At 41.8% G+C, this 20,038-nt stretch overlaps 2 protein-coding genes across 3 annotated transcripts in view; one reads left to right on the top strand and one right to left on the bottom strand.

Moving 5' to 3' along the window:
• Nucleotides 1-20,038, bottom strand: part of Rapgef6 (Rap guanine nucleotide exchange factor 6) — a 449,393-nt gene that overhangs the window by 214,671 nt on the left and 214,684 nt on the right. The gene's annotated exons all lie outside the window — the stretch shown is intronic.
• Cdc42se2 (CDC42 small effector 2) overlaps nucleotides 1-20,038 on the top strand; it is a 71,954-nt gene that overhangs the window by 17,577 nt on the left and 34,339 nt on the right. For both annotated transcript variants that reach the window (XM_087574503.1, NM_001126089.2), the window contains 1 exon segment: nucleotides 16,093-16,235. The gene's annotated coding sequence lies outside the window, so the exon portion shown is untranslated.

The following is a 20,038-nucleotide window of genomic DNA, read 5'->3' as shown; positions in this document are numbered from 1 at the left end:
CTGGGCATGGTGGCACACACCTTTAATCTCAGCACCCAGAGGCTGAGGCAGGTGGGTCTCTGAGTTCAATGCCATCCTGGTCTACAGAATGAGTTCTAGGACAGCCAAGTGTAGTTAAAGTCATCTATAGCTAGGGGTTTTCCTCTCATCAACTTTACTCCCAGAAATAAGGGCTCTGGGACTTAATAGTTCATGAATAAACGCCTAGGACAAAAGCTTGGCTTGTTCTCTGCCTAGCTCATAACTTAATTACCCATTTATGCTAGTCTAAGTTGTGCCATGTAGCTGGCTACTTGGTCTTCAGTTTCATGCCACCATCTTCTTCTGTGTCTGGGGTGAATCTCCAGCACCTTACTCTTTGCCAGAGACCTCTTTCTCTCTCACCAAACTATTTCCTGCCTCATCTCTTTGGCTGTAGGCCTTTTTATTTGACAGGTGAATGCTTTTACACAGTGCATAAGAGATTCTCTCTACAGCCAGGACACCCTGTCTTGACCACCCCCAACAAAAACAAAATAAAACAAACAAGCAGCAAAAATCTGGCTTCAATGGAAGTTTTAATGTTAAAAACTGAATTAGCCAAGCATAGTGGTACACATGCCTTTACTTGTAGCACTCTGGAAATAGACAGGTGGGTATCTATGGGTACAAGGTGAGCCTGGAATGCATAGTGAGTTCTGGGACAGTCTCACAGTCTTGAGACTAAGCTTTTAAAAAACAAAACAAAACCAACAAACAAACAAACAAGTCTTGAGATTAAACTAACTGTTCTGAGTTGAGCTGAACCAAGCTGAATTGAGAGGAGCTAATTGTTGCTGACTAAAAGGGTGAGAAAGTATTTCTGTGTCTCCTTAGAAGTGGACACATTTGCATTTCTAACATTTATTCATAATGATGTCTATTTTAATAAATTGACCCTTTTGGAAACAAAATATAGCTAAGATATGGAGGAAGCAACTCTTAACTTCAGTAATAATTACAAGTTTCTTTTACCAGATTTGAGAGACTAGTATTTTGGTCCTGAATACAGTGTGGTTCTAAATGCATTGCTGTAGAGTGTGGGCTGGTGGATCTATTCTCCAAACACCCTGCCTGGCCTGGCCAAACTATTGATCCTAGGATTCACTTAATGTGCTTGGGGTTAAGAAGCATGTTCCTGATTTTTTTTTGGGGGGGGGGCAACCCCCTCCCCCAATAGGCTTATGAGAAAATTTTATGTAGTGGTAAAATCGGTTTATTGAATTGTGTAAGTCAGTGCTGTTAACGGCCTTCTTTGTCTAAATAGTAATTTTATCACCAGAGAAAACCAACATTCTTTCAGCTCTGCGCTCAGACACAAGAAAGAGGTTTTTGTCCTGGGATTTGCCTCTTTGGTTGGAAAGGGGTCCTGTATTTATGACCTCTCAATGTGGTTTGTCAGCAGCGTAGCACCTGTCACTGTCTCTTACAACTGAGTATTCCATGGTGTGCATGCACAGCATTTTATTTCTCTTTTATCAGTTTGTGAACATTTTCAGTTTTTCTTCACATTTCAATCATTATGAGTAATGCAGTTAAGAATATGAACATTAATCATCGTGTGGTAATTGAGTAATGGAGGCAAAGTACTTACGTGTGGGACAAAGGTGGTCCTTTAAGATCATGATGGAGATTCTTGTCACCCAGTAACATGTCATGGTATCTGCACTGTCACCTGATTGTGGTGATGTTGGTCTAAAATTACTGTGGTCATAGGTGTAGAACACAGTTATGTAAGGTATATAACACTTGCTAACATAAACTATATGTTTATATAATTATAAATATGCAGTTTTCATCAGTAGAGTATTCTTTCTACTTATATATAAAACATATAATGTGTAAAACAGCCTCAGGCAGGTCCTCAGCAGTTTCTGGAAGGCATTGCTGTCACAGGAGCTGACGGCGGCGTGCATGCTGCTGCTTCTAAAGACCTTCCAGAGGGAGGCTCTGGGCAGACGACATGTTCCTTCCTTATAATAGCAGCAAAGGTGGGCAGATTGCTGATACCAGCCTGGGCACATAGTGAGACCCTGTCTCAAAAAACAATAAAAATAACCTAGTATATTTTTAAAATTCACATTTGTTTATGTGCGTGCACTTGTACTTGTGGAGGTCAGAGGACACTTGTAGAAGTTAGTTCTCCTTTTACCATGCAGATTCCTGGAATGGAACTTGGGTCAGGTCATCAGGCCTAGTAGCAAATATCTTTACTTACTTAGCCATTTCATTGGTGTGTGTGTGTGTGTGTGTGTGTGTGTGTGTGTGTGTGTGTGTGTGTGTGTATGTAATCCCCCTCCCCCTCCCCAGACAGGGTCTCTCTGTCTGTCCTGTAACTTGCTCTGTAGACCAGACTGGCCTCGAGCTCAGAGAGATTTGCTTGCTTCTGTCTCCTGAATTCTGGGGTTAAAGGCAAAGGCCTATTTACCTGGCCTAGTTTTTAAATGTTTTTTTTAAAAAAGATTTATTTATTTTATATATGTGATTACACAGTTGCTGTCTTCAGACCTGAGAACAGGGTATTGAATCCCATTCAGATGTTTGTGAACCACCATGTGATTGCTGGGAATTGAATTCAGAACCTCTGGCAGAACAGAACAGTCAGTGCTCTTAACCACTGAGCCATCTCTCCAGCCCTAGTTTTAAAATTTTTTAATTGAAATAGAATTATATCAGTCTTTCTTTTTCCTTCCTCCAGCCCTTCTAGCCCCCCCCATATCCCCTCCTACTGTGAAGTTGGTATAATTATCATCTCATATTCTCTCTCTCTCTCTCTCTCTCTCTCTCTCTCTCTCTCTGACAGTGTTTTGTTGTTTGTATGTATATGGTTTCAAGACTAATCAATACTTCAAAATGTCCCCCTCTCATGTTAACATGTTGGTTGGTTGCTGTCCCCGTTTTGTCTATGCATTTCTAAGAGATTCTTTCACAGCAGAGTCCTTGTGTTCTGGCTCTTAGAGTCTTTTCACCCCCTCTTCCATGAACAATGTTCCCTGAGCCATAGATACAGGAGTTGTAATGAATAGGTAGTCACTGAGGCTGGACTACCCACAGTTTCTGGATTGTATCCATTTGTGGTTTTCCGTGATGGTCTCTACCTGCTGTAGAGAGGTTTCTTTGATGAGGAGTGGTCACTACCCTTACTCAAGTAAGCAGGCTCTTGCACAAAGAGGGATTGCAGGTCTAGCATTTACATTTTAAAAAGTCATTTTAGGAACTGGAGAGATGGCTCAGCTGTTAAGAGTACAGGCTCCACTTCCAGAGGTCCAGGATTCAATTCCAAGCATTCAGATGATGGCTCACAACCATCTCTAACTGTAGTCCTGTGGGATCCAATGCCCTCTTTCAGTGTGCAGATGTACGTGGAGACAAAACGCCCACATACAAGCACGCGCTTGTCATTTCCAGCCTTGCACTGGTAATTTAGAGTCACTATAGAGAATTCAAGGGAGAGTGATGGTCAGCATGCAGTAACATGGGTGATTTCAGACTGTGCATGCAGCTGTTCAGTGAGTGGTCTGGACGGTGAAAGCATTGAGGTTTTAAATATTTCTATACTTCCCAGAGGAAAAGGAGCATTTTATTTATATCAGATGGTTTTTTGGTTTGTTTTTTGGTTTCTGAGATTGTGTCTAACAGTATAGATTAAACTGGCTTTAAATTCCTGATTGTTGTGCTCGAGTCTGCTGGATGCTGGGCTTACAGATGTGTGTATCAGCAAGCCTGGCAAGGAAACTTAAAACCACAGCAGTTGGATCTTTATGCTAAGAGAAGTGTATTCAACTCAGAAAAATAGGATCATGCAGTCTTAGTTAGGACTTCTACTGTGAAGGGACACCCTGATCGTGGCAACTCTTGTAAAAGAAAATGTCTGAGCAGCTCTCTGCTCCCAAACCCCGTGGGAGAGAGACCTCACCGCCTGATCAGGTGGGCACTCCTGAGGCTGCAGAGCGGAGGAGACCACCAACACTGCCCACCCCTGCCCACATCCCTGGCCCAAGAGGCAACTGTATAAGGCCTCTGGGTTCCCGTAGGGGAGGGCCCAGGAGCGGCAGGATCCCTGCGCCTGAGACACCGCCAGAACCTGAAGGAAACAGACCGGATAAACAGTTCTCTGCACCCAAATCCCGTGGGAGGGAGAGCTAAACCTTCAGAGAGGCGGACACGCCTGGGAAACCAGAAGAGACTGCACTCTGTGCACATCCAGACGCCAGAGGAAAACACCAAACGCCATCTGGAACCCTGGTGCACGGAGGCTCCCAGAAAGAGCGGCGCAGATCTTCCCGGTTGCTGCCGCCGCGGAGAGGACTTAGGCAGTACCCCACGAGCAAACTTGAGCCTTGGAACCACAGGTAGGACCAACTTTTCCCCTGCAAGAAACCTGCCTGGTGAAATCAAGACACAGGCCCACAGGAACAGCTGAAGACCTGTAGAGAGGAAAAACTACACGCCCGAAAGCAGAACACTCTGTCCCCATAACTGGCTGAAAGAAAACAGGAAAACAGGTCTACAGCACTCCTGACACACAGGCTTATAGGACAGTCTAGCCACGGTCAGAAATAGCAGAACAAAGTAACACTAGAGATAATCTGATGGCGAGAGGCAAGCGCAGGAACCCAAGCAACAGAAACCAAGACTACATGGCATCATCGGAGCCCAATTCTCCCACCAAAGCAAACACTGAATATCCAAACACACCAGAAAAGCAAGATCTAGTTTCAAAATCATATTTGATCATGATGCTGGAGGACTTCAAGAAAGACATAAAGAACTCCCTTAGAGAACAAGTAGAAGCCTACAGAGAGGAATCACAAAAATCCCTGAAAGAATTCCAGGAAAACACAATCAAACAGTTGAAGGAATTAAAAATGGAAATAGAAGCAATCAAGAAAGAACACATGGAAATAACCCTGGACATAGAAAATCAAAAGAAAAGACAAGGAGCTGTAGATACAAGCTTCACCAACAGAATACAAGAGATGGAAGAGAGAATCTCGGGAGCAGAAGATTCCATAGAAATCATTGACTCAACTGTCAAAGATAATGTAAAGCGGAAAAAGCTACTGGTCCAAAACATACAGGAAATCCAGGACTCAATGAGAAGATCAAACCTAAGGATAATAGGTATAGAAGAGAGTGAAGACTCCCAGCTCAAAGGACCAGTAAATATCTTCAACAAAATCATAGAAGAAAACTTCCCTAACCTAAAAAAAGAGATACCCATAGGCATACAAGAAGCCTACAGAACTCCAAATAGATTGGACCAGAAAAGAAACACCTCCCGTCACATAATTGTCAAAACACCAAACGCACAAAATAAAGAAAGAATATTAAAAGCAGTAAGGGAAAAAGGTCAAGTAACATATAAAGGCAGACCTATCAGAATCACACCAGACTTTTCGCCAGAAACTATGAAGGCCAGAAGATCCTGGACAGATGTCATACAGACCCTAAGAGAACACAAATGCCAGCCCAGGTTACTGTATCCTGCAAAACTCTCAATTAACATAGATGGAGAAACCAAGATATTCCATGACAAAACCAAATTTACACAATATCTTTCTACAAATCCAGCACTACAAAGGATAATAAAGGGTAAAGCCCAACATAAGGAGGCAAGCTATACCCTAGAAGAAGCAAGAAACTAATCGTCTTGGCAACAAAACAAGGAGAATGAAAGCACACAAACATAACCTCACATCCAAATATGAATATAACAGGAAGCAATAATCACTATTCCTTAATATCTCTCAATATCAATGGCCTCAACTCCCCAATAAAAAGACATAGATTAACAAACTGGATACGCAATGAGGACCCTGCATTCTGCTGCCTACAGGAAACACACCTCAGAGACAAAGACAGACACTACCTCAGAGTGAAAGGCTGGAAAACAACTTTCCAAGCAAATGGTCAGAAGAAGCAAGCTGGAGTAGCCATTCTAATATCAAATAAAATCAATTTTCAATTAAAAGTCATCAAAAAAGATAAGGAAGGACACTTCATATTCATCAAAGGAAAAATCCACCAAGATGAACTCTCAATCCTCATCTTCGGTTGGTTTATATACAAGTGTGCAATTTCTAGGCTTGAAAGTAAAATGATGCTATCTGGTGCTGGATAGAGGAGCCTTATTTTTTATTATGGCAGCTTGCTATTTTTGTAATATGGTGATTTGGTTGAACACATTAAAGTACAGTAGTAACTGATCTCCCCCTCTTCCTGGATGAGTGAGGAGATGATTAAATGTTGATGTCAGCATCCATGAGCATATTCAGATGAGCTTCTGCTTCTGTTGAAAAGGATGCTGTGTTTGATTGTGGTCCGAAGCTTTGAAGCACTACTTGGCATCTCCTTCCTTGGAGGTCTCACTGTTTAAACATAACAGATTTGATAGCTTGTTGGTAAGGTGAGGTCCAGCTTGTCTCCACTAGGTCATCTTCATGTGAATCCTGTGGTTATACGGTTTTGTTCTAGGGATATTTCATTTTTTTTAATAACGGTTTTAGCTGACATTCATGGAGAGAATGAATCCTTAGAAGTGTGCCACTAGTGAAAGGAAATCCTGTCTAGAGTATGTTTCTTTACAAAGCTGTGTCACACCATCCTTTGGGCCCTCTGCTGGAAAAGTAGAATCAAGTCTCAAATAATGCCTTTTAAATTGTATCCTCTAGTATTATAGATGTAGGACAGTACTGTATCATACCTCTGTGGATGTAAAATAGCTTGTACCTGCTTTATGATACGTAGTAGTGACCGTGCTTTATCAGAGCTGTTTTTAATGATGTTGCTCAGATTGTTTTCTTTCCAGATGATGATTGAGAAGCTAATTTAAAAAAAAATGGTGCCAGGTACCACAAGAGTAACAGAACTGTGCTGTTTTCTCGGGTTTTGTTTTTTTACTTTTTTTTTTTTAATGGAGTGTGCTGGATGTCTCTACAGTTTTGTTCAGATGACTGCAGAACCTGGAAAAGCTGTTGCTGCTGTTGATGCATAACACACTGCTATTATTGGTCTTTTTATATAAATATAAATATATATATACAGATATATAATTTGAATTTTTTGAAACTTTACCTGTGCTGTCAACTTTCGAAAAAAGTATCCCCGTTTACTGTGTTGAGTTGGCACTGTACAGAAATTAACAGCCATATTGGTCTAGAAATGTTGAACTTAAGTTTTTTCCATTTGTACAGGGGTAACACACTGTATTAAATATGTAAGGTCTTATATACGTGGGTTTGATTACAAAAACTAATAAAGTATTCTCTAAATAAAAAAAATACTAAAAAAAAAAAAAAAAAAGAAAATGTCTAATTGGGGTTGGCTTGCAGTTTCAGAGGTTTAGTCCATTATCATCATGGTGGCACACATGGTGCTGGTAGGAGATGAAAATTGTACACCCTGATCACAGGCAGCAGGAAGTGAACAGGCTTGAGTTTCTAAGACTTCAAAGTCACACACCTCCATCAAAGCCACACCCACTCCAGGGTCACACCTCCTAGTAGTGCTATTCCCTATGGACCTGTGGGGGCCATTTTTATTCAGACTACCACAGGAGTGTTAGTATTTTATCAGTCCATTAATTGTCATGTGTTATACATAAAATAATTCCACATTATATCTGACAGAACTTGTCTTGCTTTTTGAATGTTGAAATTCCAGGCATTTGCTACCAGGCCAGGTATAAGAGAACCTTTAATTCTTCATACTGACATTACAAATTCAATTAATAATACTAAGTCTTACGTACTAGACTTCTCAAATGGAGTGAAGAAATAAATATAAGCAATGCATATTTTAAACCCAAGACAACTACTGTAGCTTTCAGATTCCATTCTGTGAAACAAAACTGTTCGTGATTTCAGAGATGACAGTTGGTGGTGATGAAGTTTTTGGATAAGGAGGATCAGGATTCAGGGTCATTCCCAAGGTACATCAGGGGTGTGTGTGTGTGTGTGTGTGTGTGTGTGTGTTTGTGTGTTTGTGTAGGGGGATGGTGGTGTCAGGAGTTCCTGGACCATGTGAAATGCTGTCTCAGAACCTTTCCCCACTCCCCAAAAAAGGGAATGGGTAGTCTGGAAGAGTTAGAATTGAAGTAGTTTTGAATTAATATATTCAGGAAGCTAGGCCCATATTTATGTCCTAGAGGTTAGGAAGTTGAAACTGGTAGGTGGCTGTCAGAACTCTGAATCTGGGGCCACAACTGGTGCTGGTGGCAGCCGCTAGTGAAGGCGGGGACCCTCCCACGCCCCGATTCACCACTCAGCTCAGCAGCAGGAAGCCTGTGGGTCTCACTTCTGCTCACTCTCTCAGGAGCTGCTTACTCAGCCTGTTTACATTCCAGATAAATTAACTGCAAGAGGACAATCTGGAAAATGTAGGGGATTTTTTTGGTTGTTGTTACTTTAAAAAAAAAAAAAGCCTGTCTGCCCCTGAAGCGTAGGAAGGAATGTATTCAGGGGAGCATGAGTGCCCTTCTGCTCTGGTTACTAGGCTTTGCATGTAGTGTATTTCGAAGGTGGTGAGATTAAAACATTTCAACTCAGATTTGATATGTTCTCAAATGTTACACTAAATGTGAACCATTAATTTTGTTGTTTATATAAAATTCTTTTTTTTCCAGGCCTAAAGTTTTCAGTTGCAAATAAGCTAGTGTTTGTAAAATCCTTTTATAGTGTGCTTCGTGTGTTTCGTGTGTGTGTGTGTGTGTGCATGCGAGTGTGTGTGTGCATGTGTCACAGCATATATGTACAGGTGAGAGGAGGCAGGGTCTCTTGTTCACAGGCTGGTAGTTTTCTTGGGATTCTTCTGTTTCTGTAGGAACACAGGATTAGAGATATACTACTATTCCTGTCTTTCCTTGGATACTGGGAATTCAAACTCAGGTCCTCATGCTTGTGCAAGGTTTTTATTTGCTGATCCATCTCTACTTGCTATGTTTTATTTTTTAAAATTCAGTTTATTTTATTATCTTGCTAAAAGGAGATGGGTTGTGATAATTTTCAAAAGTAATGTGGGGAGGAAGTCATACCGGGGAGGGGGCTCTCCCTTCTCAGAGGAGAAGGGGAGGATCTGTGTGTGACTGTGTACTTGGAGGAGAGGAAGGTTGATATTGGGATGTAAAGTGAATGAATAAATAAATAAATTTTAAAAATAGATGTGGTGGCATATAACATTTAATACCAGTCCTCTGAGGCAGAGACAGGTGGATCTCGGAATGGGAGGCTAGTCTGGTCTTCAGATTGAGCTCTAGAATAGGCAAGGTTACACAGAGATATCCTGTCTCAAAAATAAGATTTGTGGGGTTGGGGATTTAGCTCAGTGGTAGAGCGCTCGCCTAGCAAGGGCAAGGCCCTGAGTTCGGTCCCCAGCTCCAAAGAAAAAGAAAAAGAAAAAAAATAAGATTTGTGTTTTAGGAAAGAACAAGTCTTCCCAAACTAGATTGGGAAGATGCTCTTATTATATATTTATTTCTAAGATTTGTTTTATTTTATGTTTATGAGGGGTTTGCATCAGATCTTCTGGAACTGGAGTCAAGATAGATGTGAACCACCACATGGAGGTTGGAAGTTGAACTTGAGTCCTCAGAAGTGCTATTAACTGCTGAGCTATCTCTCTAGCCTGTCTTGTGTTACCATTACTCAATCTTAAATATTTCTCTAACAGTGCTTTAATAGGGAACTGAAAGCTCATTTTAGTGTGTTTTTTCATGCCCTCCATGTTTAATGAAACGACAGCTGACTGCGTGGTTTTGATTTGCTGTGTGTCTTGTGTGTCTACTGTGTCTGATGGTGCATACCTACCTATAATCCCAGGCCAGGAGGATTTCGAACTCAAGACTGGCTTGGGCTACACAGTGACTTTAAGGCTAGCCTAGACTAAATAGGGAGAGCCTGTTCCACAAAAATCAAAGTAATGCTGGAGTGGTGGCACACCCAGCCCTGTAATCCTAGCACCTGGGAGATGGAAATTGGAAACTCAGGAGGAGATCGAGACCCATTCATTGACATTACATGGCAAGTTTGAGGTTAGCTTGGCCTGCTAGAGATCTCAACAAAACAAGAAACCACCCCAGAGCCAAACAAACAAAAGACACATATGCTAAATTACTTTCGGATTCTGTTTTAGAGTTTTAAAAAATGTATGTTTGCCTGTTCATATGTGTATGTATATGTTTATGTCTATGTCTGCCTGTCTTAGGGAGGAGGGGTTCTGAGTATGCCATAGCATGCATGTGAAGGTCAGAGGACAGTTTACTAAAGGGTCTCTTCTACCCAGTAAGTGGGTCCTGGTCTGTAACTCAGATTGTCAGGCTTGGTGGCAATCACTTTTACTAGTGGCTGCAGATCTGGAATTAAATAGATTGTAAAAATAGTTAGGCGAGATCTTGGTTTGGCCTTGAAGGTCAAGGCAGAAAGACAGGAGTCGGGAGTGATACTCTTGTTCTTTGCTTGGGAAACGAGGTAGAAGTGAGAGAATAGAATAAAGTAAGGTGGGTAGAATTGAGGTAGGAGAGGGGTAAGGAAAGTGGAGTTGAGTTGAGGTGTGTGGAGTGAGGGCACACACCTTGTGTGATGTGCTGCCTGCTGTAGACTGCGCATTTACACCAAAGAACATGTGGGCTGCAGAGCTTCAGGCTGGGAATGTGGGTTTGAGAATCACCGATACACATCGTCAATATACATATGCCCCGTGAACTCTGGGCTGATGGAGACAAGTTAAGGAGCCTTTATGGACTGAAAGGACTCCAGTATTAATGTGTAAGCAAGTACAAATCTGCCTAAACTATTTAATCGGAAGAGTGAAAGCTGCCCTCACTGAGCGAGCTCCATTCGGCTTACCCCAGTTCCTAAATTCCCATTATTAGCATTTCCCTTCGGGTTGAAACGCAGCCTTTCTAGGAGTTGCCATTAAAAAGCAGTTATTTCTGAAGGGGTAAACTTATAATCTGTTATGGTAGTGTTCATATTTTTAGATCACTGACCTTTATTTTGGAATTCAAATGGAAATGTAAGAAAGATTAAGTTTGGAAAACATAATACTGTCCCAAAGTGTGAGATTAAAGAGGAGATTTAGACTTGGGGCCTGGGTTGGAAACAGGTCATGGTAGAGCACAGGGAACCTGTCACCAAAGAGGGAAGCTGGGAGCCAGCACACTTTGTAATCCTGCTCTTGGGAGGCAGAAGCAAGAGGATGGAGAATTCCCATGCCGCCTGTCTAGTGTGGCACTGATCCACAGAAGGAGGGGTGAAAGAACACTTGAAAAATGAAATACAGGGAAAGTCTGAAGGCATTTCAGTTATAAACAAGGGTGCTCATGTAATTTATGCTTGGGTAGAATTTCGGTGTAATTTGTTACTTGAACTAGATTGAGATAGAGAAAGGAATGGCCATGAAAACTGTGTAGACTGGACTGTGATGGACAGTCCTTTTACAAGGTTTTGTGATTTCATTTGTAGCATAATGAAATATTTAAAAATGTTAGTCGTGTGTGTCAAGCATTATACTGAATTAAGTGGCACTTCTTTCTTCTGCCTCTCAAGTGCTGTGATTAAAGACCTGTGCCACCACATCCAATTTGTTAGTATATACTTTTTATTAGATTATCTGAAGTAATTTAATAGGATCAAGTCCTGCTAATGTGAGTTTCTATCCATTTGGGAAAAGTGGGAACTAAGCAAAATTTTTTTAGTAAGACCTAGGACTCTCCCTTACATTTGATCAGTTTAAGCTTACGATTTTTGAGCTACAGGGGATTGGTACTTAAAACTTGTAAGAGGGTATAAGGATTAAAAGGAGTCGTACCTGGGTTTCTGCTATTAATGGGTCTTTAGTTACTCCCCACAGTCCTGATAGTAGACACTGACGCAGGACAGCGGGACATAGAACAGTGTTCCAGTTGTTTCTCCTTATCCATCCTGTCTTGCTGGGTGGTGGAGGAGAATATGTTTAACTTTTCTGTGACTGCCTGAATGTGTTTAAAAATAATCCTTTTTTTATTCATGGCACTCTGATGCATACCTTGGAAAACAGAAGTTTCTATGCAGAGAGTGCTATAATCTCAAACTGAGCTAGAGAAGTAATACAGGGTGCTCTGTCTCTTCATGGTGAACAACAGGCAGGTGGGAAAGGTGGCATTTAATGTGGTACAAAGGCACCACCACACGCCAGGTCGTAAGGTAGATTTTCTGTAGCTTCGTGGCTCCTCCAGAGTTCTAAGGAGAATCTAGTACATGCCAGTAACAGGTTCATGAATGTTCTTTGTGTGATTACACTAAAGTGTAGTTTTAGCTGACAGTGAAATGATTAAAAATATTTGATTCTTACAGAATATACTAAGGGAGTAAGGAGCTGTACTGACTGGGATTGAATAAGTCTGTTGAATTTTCTTTTAGAGAGTGCCCAATTACACAAGGATCCAGTACTGTTTAGCACATGCTTTCTCTGTGATCGGCAACTAGTGTTTTGGTACTTACTTAGCATTATACACATTTCTGAAAAACTTTTCTGAAAAGATTGTGATCGTGTGTCAAGCTTGATATATTGAAAATGTCCAGCTTTCTGTGGAAATCAGTCTTGACATTCATTATCAATCTGCAGTGAGCAATTGGTTATAATAGAATAATTGCACATTTTAATATTGTCCAACCAGAGCTCCCAGGGACTAAACCACTACTCAAAGACTACACGCAGACTGACTCATGGCTCCAGCTGCATATGTAGCAGAGGATGGCCTTGTTGGGCACCAGTGGGAGGAGAAGCCCTTGGTCTTGGCAAGGCTGGACCCTCCCCCAGTGTAGGGGAATGGGGGGGCAGGAAAGGGGGTGGTTGGGGAGGGGGAAGGAACACCCTTATAGAAGAAGAAGGGGATGGGCTGGGGGGATATATATATGTATATGTAGATATCTATATATAGATATATAGATATCTATGTCTGTCTGTCTGTCTGTCTGTCTGTCTGTCTGTCTGTCTCTCTCTCTCTCTCTCTCTCTCTCTCTCTCTCCCATGAAGTGACACCACACTTGAGCTACTGAAAATCTGAGGCTGGGAACAAACAGTGGGCCAGACCTTGCCTGGGTGCCCAAGGCTGTGGTGTGGCCCTAGCACCACAAAAAGCACTGTAATGACAATATATGTCACCCCAGTGCTAGTTTGCGTTCAGTCTTTGTGGTCCTCTTCATTACCTCCTCACACCTATTGCCAGGCAGTTGATACATCTGCTCTTTGTTACCAGAAATTAGTTTTTGTTTTCTAGAATTTATATAACTGGATTTTAAAGCATACTGTGTGTACATGTGTTAATGTGTGCATGTGTATGTGCATGTGTGTGTGTTTCCCTCAGTGATGGAGAAGAAATCCTGGATTTTGTGTATGTTAACCAAGTGCTCTATCATAGGCCTGTGTAGTCAGTCTGGGTGGGTTTTTGATGAAGTATAATTATTTTTTGATTTATCTGTGTTGATATATGTTTAGTAGTTAATTATTTTTGTTCATGTGTGATCTGTGTATTTCATATGTTAATATGTAAAAGCCAGAGATATGCTATTTTTCTTTGTTACTATATCTTAAAAAACTACATTTACTAATGTGTGTGTGTGTGTGTGTGTGTGTGTGTGTGTGTGCGCGCTCGCGCACATTCAGGTGTATGGTCTATATGTACACATGTGTGGAGGTCAGAGGGCAGTTGGTTCTTTTACTGTGAGGGTGCCTGAGGTTGAACTTAGATGTGACAGCAAGTGGCCTTACCTAGTGTGCCATCTCACTGTTGTCTATTTTGAAGCAGTCTCAGTGAACCTGGAGCTTGGCATTTTGGCTGTATGGCTGGCTGGCGCGTCCCCTGAGTCCACCTGTCTTGGCACCCTCACCACTGGGGTTAGAGGCGTGTGCCCCTGCATCTAGCTCGTGTGTGCTGGCCAGCATACTTAGGTCTCCATTCTCGTACGGCAGCTCTCTACCTGCTAAGCCATCTCCACAACCCTACAGCAGTTCATTCACTGTTAAAACCAGGCATGTTCAATCTACTTCTTGTCCTCTGCAAAGTTCATCATTGAGAACCCGGGAGCTAAGACACACACACACACACACACACACACACACACACACACACACACACACACACACACACACACACACACAATCTCATACTGTGTTAAGTCAGTTTGCAATTCTGTACCAGGTTGCATTCACAGTTACCCTAGGGCTCATGTGGCACATGGCTGCAAATTCCTGAATGAGGTATATTCCTGTTTATCCATTCACCTATCCACAGGCAATTGGGGTTGTTTCCTGGGTTTTGCTGTTTGAAAAAAAAAAAAAGGCAATTTAAGTAAAGTTGAGTTACAGAGATATTTTTCTGAATTAGGTAATTCTCATAGTCATAAAAGATCCAGAGTTTTGTCTAACTGATTGAGTATTTTAAGACAGAAAAGGGAAGTACAGTAGTGTTCCATCTAGCTCTACCCTTTTTGGGTGTGGTCTGATCTGCTGGCAGCCTGTGCTTGGCTGAAGTTCGCCTGCTTGTGATTGGGTGAGGCTCAGCTGCTTGTTCTGCCAGTTCATCAGGTTTCCTGTTCGTTTACATAGTGAGTTAGGTGCATTTCAATTTTTTAAAAATGTATAAACTTGTATTTATAAAAAGACTTACAAATAAATAAAAACGTCACTCACCAATATTAGCCAGACCCAAAACCCTATACAACGTAATGTATTTTGTAGTATAGGAACTCAGAGTATAGATACAGCTTCAGAGGACTGATTTTTTTTTTTTGCTTATTCATTTTATCATCTGTTACAAATAAATGCTGTAAATAATTTTACAGATGTACACTTTTGCTTCTTTAGATAAATATGTAGGAATGCAGTGGTTACATTGTATGACAGTGTGTGTGTATTTTTAAAGGAATTACACAATTAAAAAATAGCTGTGCATTTCAAGCTTATACCAGCAGCATTTGGGAGACACACTTAGTATTTATTTTTGCTCTAGTTTTTGGTACTAAGGTTAAACCTGTGGCCTTGAACATGCAAGGCAAGCACCCCTACCAACCAAGATACATCCCCAGCCTACCACAGTTTAAAGGGTTGAATATACAGACAGTTTCAACAAAGCAGTTGATGTCTAGGGAGGAATTGTTTGTTTGAATGGCTGGAATTGGAAGAGAATGACTTCTCGTGGCAATGCTTTTAGGGGGTGAAGACTTTGGATGGAATGACATATGTGAGTTATGGTGCCCCTGAGCAGAGTGAGGGAGTAGTGGTTAGATCAGCAGTCGAGCTTGTCCATGCTAGATTTGAGGCTCACTGTAGCTTAGTGTGCTATGTGTTTCTCTGGATGCTTGTGTATGAAGGAATTGCTAAGCTTTACTATAGGCTACCCATTTTCAGAGTTAGAACTCAAACCTGCAGCTTTCTGACTCAAAGTTCATGTTTTTATCTCACGTTATCTTATGTTCCCAAATCTGGAAAACACATTTGACTTTGACAATAATATAGCGTGCTCTGTGAGCTATTAAGAATATATAGCAGAGTTTGAAAGTTCAGATGCTTATCAGGTCCAGACAGGTAGCTGGGAACTGAGTTACAGTGGAGAGAGCGGCAGGAGGTATCTGTGGAGAGCCACAGAGCCCACGCCCATCGAGAGGTGGCAGTTTATTCAATCTGATGGCGCTCCTTGTAGGAGCAGACCTTAGGTTGTTTGATTTCATTTTTCAAGAGAGATTAGAGATCTGTGTTTTTGGTGAAGTCTTCAGATTTGTTCATGTAGACAGGTGTCCTTTGACATACTGTGTCCATGGAAGACTTGTCACCTGGATTCTGTGTAGTGGGCACCTTTGGTCTGAGTTCTACATTGCATGGCATGGAGGCAACAGTCAGTCTATATGATGAGAAAAGGGTGAGGGCTTTGTGTAATAAGCACATTCCAGGCATTAAAAAGTAGGTTGTTTGTGTAAACTTGGCGTTTAAGTGAGCTCTAGCATTTGAGTTCAGTTTTCATCTGTATCAGTTAATTATATAGAAGGGAGAATTGCTCCCTGCAGCTTTCCCCTCCTAACTACATGCTTTTGTTTTCAGATAGCGCCAGTGTTGAGTGAAACACAGAAACCAAATGAGAAGATGTCTTCAAGGAACAACTGCTAATGAGTCTGCAGAGTCGCCTGTGTGTCTTTCAGCGTAGTCTCCACTCAGAGCTGAGTGAGTGGCCCCATTGATGAGTGGTAAGTCTGTCCACTGATGGCTAGATATCGAAATGACGTCCACAGAACCAGTCTACTTCGTGTTCTTAGCACTCAGCAGCAGTCAGTCTATTTTGTTGGAGTTCTCCCCTTCAGTATTAGTGTGGTTTTAGGGTGTGGCTTTGATTTTCAGGTTAAGCATAGCCTTCCATGGCCTATGGTTTCCTCTTCTCTCCCAGTGATGGTGGTTTATCATCTCATGACTGTCTTCTAGTTAGTCACAATACATTCCACATTTCATCCGTTTAATCAGCCAGTGGTTGTCTACTCTTAAAGCCACTTTGAGGGGTTGGGGATTTAGCTCAGTGGTAGAGCGCTTGCCTAGGAAGCGCAAGGCCCTGGGTTCGGTCCCCAGCTCCGAAAAAAAGAACCCAAAAAAAAAAAAAAAAAAAAAGCCACTTTGATAGCCTAATCTTAATTATTAAAAATCTACTGGGAGCTCGGTATGGTGGAGTATGCCTTTAATTTTAGCACTTGGGAGGCAGAGACTGCCTGGTCTATAAAGTGAGTTCCAGGATAGCCAGGATTACATAGAGAGACCCTTTCTCAAAAGAGACAGGGAGGGAGGGAAGTGGGGGGATGTGGGGGGAAGAGGAGGAGGAAGAGGAGGAGGAGGAGGCGGTGGCGGCAAGGGAAGAAGGAAAGGAAAGGGGAAGGGAAGAAAAGACCTGAATTTTTTTCTCTGGATAGAAGCATGTTTATCCTCTCTACAGTGTGACCCACTATATAACAGAATGAGGATGGTTGAGATAAGAGACCCTTCCAGCACAGTCTCAGAGATCACAGACCTCCTCTGGAGGAAGGGTGTTTCCCACCAGGCAGTCAACACCTGCAGTGACAGGGAACCTAAGAGTTCTGGAGGGTCTTTTGGAAGCACTTTAAATAAAATAAAAATACTGTTTCTCTAAAATTAAGGGGAACTTAAAGCTGGCAACTGTGTCAACTTTTTAAAAGTAGAATGTACTAAGGGCAAAACTCATAAAAAACAAAGTATTTTAAAGTTCTTTTGCCAATACTGAGAGTGAACACTTTGTGTGGAGCTGGACAGCTATTAGAATTGAAAAGCGTAGGGAAAGCAGTTGTTTAATATGAATCCGACTGTGTTAAAAACACTGAAGTCACTGACTCGGCTTTGATTGCAGTGGATAAAATGCCAGGAACTGTGTGTGTTTATATCTGGACCTCACTGAGCCTCTTTTCTCTGCCCTGAAGCACATGTGTAATTGGGTCCTTGGGGGAGAGTGTCCACACTCTCCTTTCCTGCCTTCTCACACTGTAAGTACATTGCTGGGGAACAGACTACAGTAGACTCCCAGGAATGCTCCCAGTCTAAATTCCTGTCTTTAAAATCATTGGTATGGTAAAGTTCTTAGTGCTACAAAAATTCTAGTGCCCTACCAACACTGAAAATGTTGCTTAATAAAAATGTGGCCTTGGTTTTTACTTTGCCTTTGAGTATTTAACGGTTTACATTCAGTTGAAAATAACTAATCTTCATAAATTTACATTAATGTTTCTTAAAAGATAAATTTAGTCATAAATTGCCTCTCGTGAGCTGGCCAGCAGTTTAGAAGTTTATTGAGAGAGGCACAGGGCATGTGGTCCTAATGAACATGGAAGAGAAAAAACCCATCCATAAAATTCTCCTCCCAGCAGCTGTCAGGGCCCTTAGGACAATAGCAGAGTGAGGGAGTCCTTTCACTTCTCCCATTTCTGTTTGTGAAATGATTCTTGGGTTTAGAGAGCACTGGGTCTTTTCCCCAAGTGCTTTCTCTTTGGAAGTTTCTCAAGACACATCTAAGCATGAGAGCGACTGTCGCTCATGGCCCCATCACTGATTTTACACTCATTTGAGAAATAACCTGCTAGGCTAAGGTTCAGTGCTGAGCTGTGTTCTCTGTCATGACTCCGCACACTGTTCATACGGCTGGGCTGCTTCTGCCTTTGTCTTTGGTGTTTAAGTTGGCAGAAAGGGACGTGAGTGGTTGTGGGCCTGGGAAGGGAAGGGAAGGTGGAGCATAATCCACACTGTGAGTTTTGAGAAGAGATAATGAAATCCTTTATATCCTTTTCCATAGAGCAGCATTTCAAAGACCCCATTTTAATAAGAATTGGTTGTGCAGCTGCAGCCCTGGCAACAAGGCCTGGTAAGAAGAATTGGGGCAGATTTCCAGAAACAGGCCATCAGTGGTCTCCTGTGGAGCTGTGCTAATGAAACAGATGAAAACATAAAGCACTCACAGACATAGGCCAGTCCTTTGTGTTGTGTGGAAGATGTTGGAATCTTCCACATATAGTTTATTATTTAAAAGCTACAAAAGCTGTCATAAAAGCTGTATTATAGTCTGAGTATAAAAAAATCTATCCTTTCAAGTTAATATTTATTTCTGTGAATTATATCTAAAATGTAATTGTTGCTGCCCATTTTTTGTGAAATCCGGATGTCTTCAAAACATGGTATAAGATTTATCAGATGTTTTAGAGATAATATTTGTTGCTGAAGAGACAGCTCAATGGCTGTCTTTAAGAGAATCTTGGTTCAGGTTCCAGCACTCACATGGCAGCACATAGCATTCTGCAATTCAGGTTCCGAGGGATCTGATGCCTTTTTCTGGTGTCTGAGGGTGCACAGACATACATGCAGGTAAAACATTCATACACATAAAGTAAAAATAAGTATCTTTAAAAAGACAAGCAAGCTTCCTCTTCCTGTAACCAGCCAGAGCTGTCGTGTTCACAGGTGACCTGTGGAGATGGTTGCTACTCTTGACCCAGAAAACCCCACAAAATCATGCAAATCAAGAGGTTCAAACCTTTGTGTTCACTTTAAGAACACCCAGGAAACTGCCCAGGCCATCAAGGGTATGCATATCTGCAAAGCCACCAAGTATCTGAAGGATGTCACTTTAAAGAAGCAGTGTGTGCCATTCTGGTGGTATAATGGTGGAGTCGGTAGGTGTGCCCAGGCCAAACAGTGAGGCTGGGCACAGGGACGGTGGCCAAAATGGTGTGCTGAATTTTTGTTGCACATGCTTAAAAGTGCAGCAAGTAACGCTGAACTTAAGGGTTCAGATGTAGATTCTCTGTCACTGAACACATGCGGGTGAACACAGCACCTACCTGAGATGCAGCGGTGAACCTACAGCGCTCATGGCTGGGTTAACCCATACATGAGCTGCCCCGCCACACTGAGACGATCGTCACTGAGAAGGAACAGATTGTTCCAAAGCTAGGAGAGGAGGTTGCACAGAAGAAACTGAAGAGACAAAAGCTCAGTGTGAAGTAAATGCAGATAAAGTTAAAAACAAAACAACAAAATTTTATTTAACACTGACATGGCTGCAAAAGCTGTCATTAGCTGTGCCTTGGAACTACTTGGCCACTTGATATTGGGTTGTTCCAAGGTTTTTGATCTTGTCTTAAGTATTTCAGTGAAGAATTTTTATCCATGTGAAGTTTTCTTTCTTTTGAGTTCTTTATAGATTACTATTGGTGAAAATTTAGGTTGTTTTCATAAAAGGAGTGAAATTCACATATATGTGGTTTGCCAGTACCTTAGAGATACCACAGTCAAGGCAACTCACAGAAGAGTTTGTCTGGGGCTGATGGCTTCAGAAGGTTAGAGGTTAAGATGGGGTAGTGAATGGAAAGAAGTAGAAGGTGGGGGTTGGGGATTTAGCTCAGTGGTAGAGCGCTTGCCTAGCAATCGCAAGGCCCTGGGTTTGGTCCCCAGCTCCGAAGGAAAAAAAAAAAAAGAAGTAGAAGGTGGCTGGAGCAGCAGCTGA

The sequence above is a fragment of the Rattus norvegicus genome, chromosome 10 (genome assembly GCF_021556685.1).
Source record: "Rattus norvegicus strain SHRSP/BbbUtx chromosome 10, alternate assembly SHRSP_T2T, whole genome shotgun sequence".
Lineage (NCBI taxonomy): Eukaryota > Metazoa > Chordata > Mammalia > Rodentia > Muridae > Rattus > Rattus norvegicus.
The sequence above is the reverse complement of the archived record's forward strand: the minus strand, read 5'-3'. Positions and strand labels throughout refer to the sequence as shown.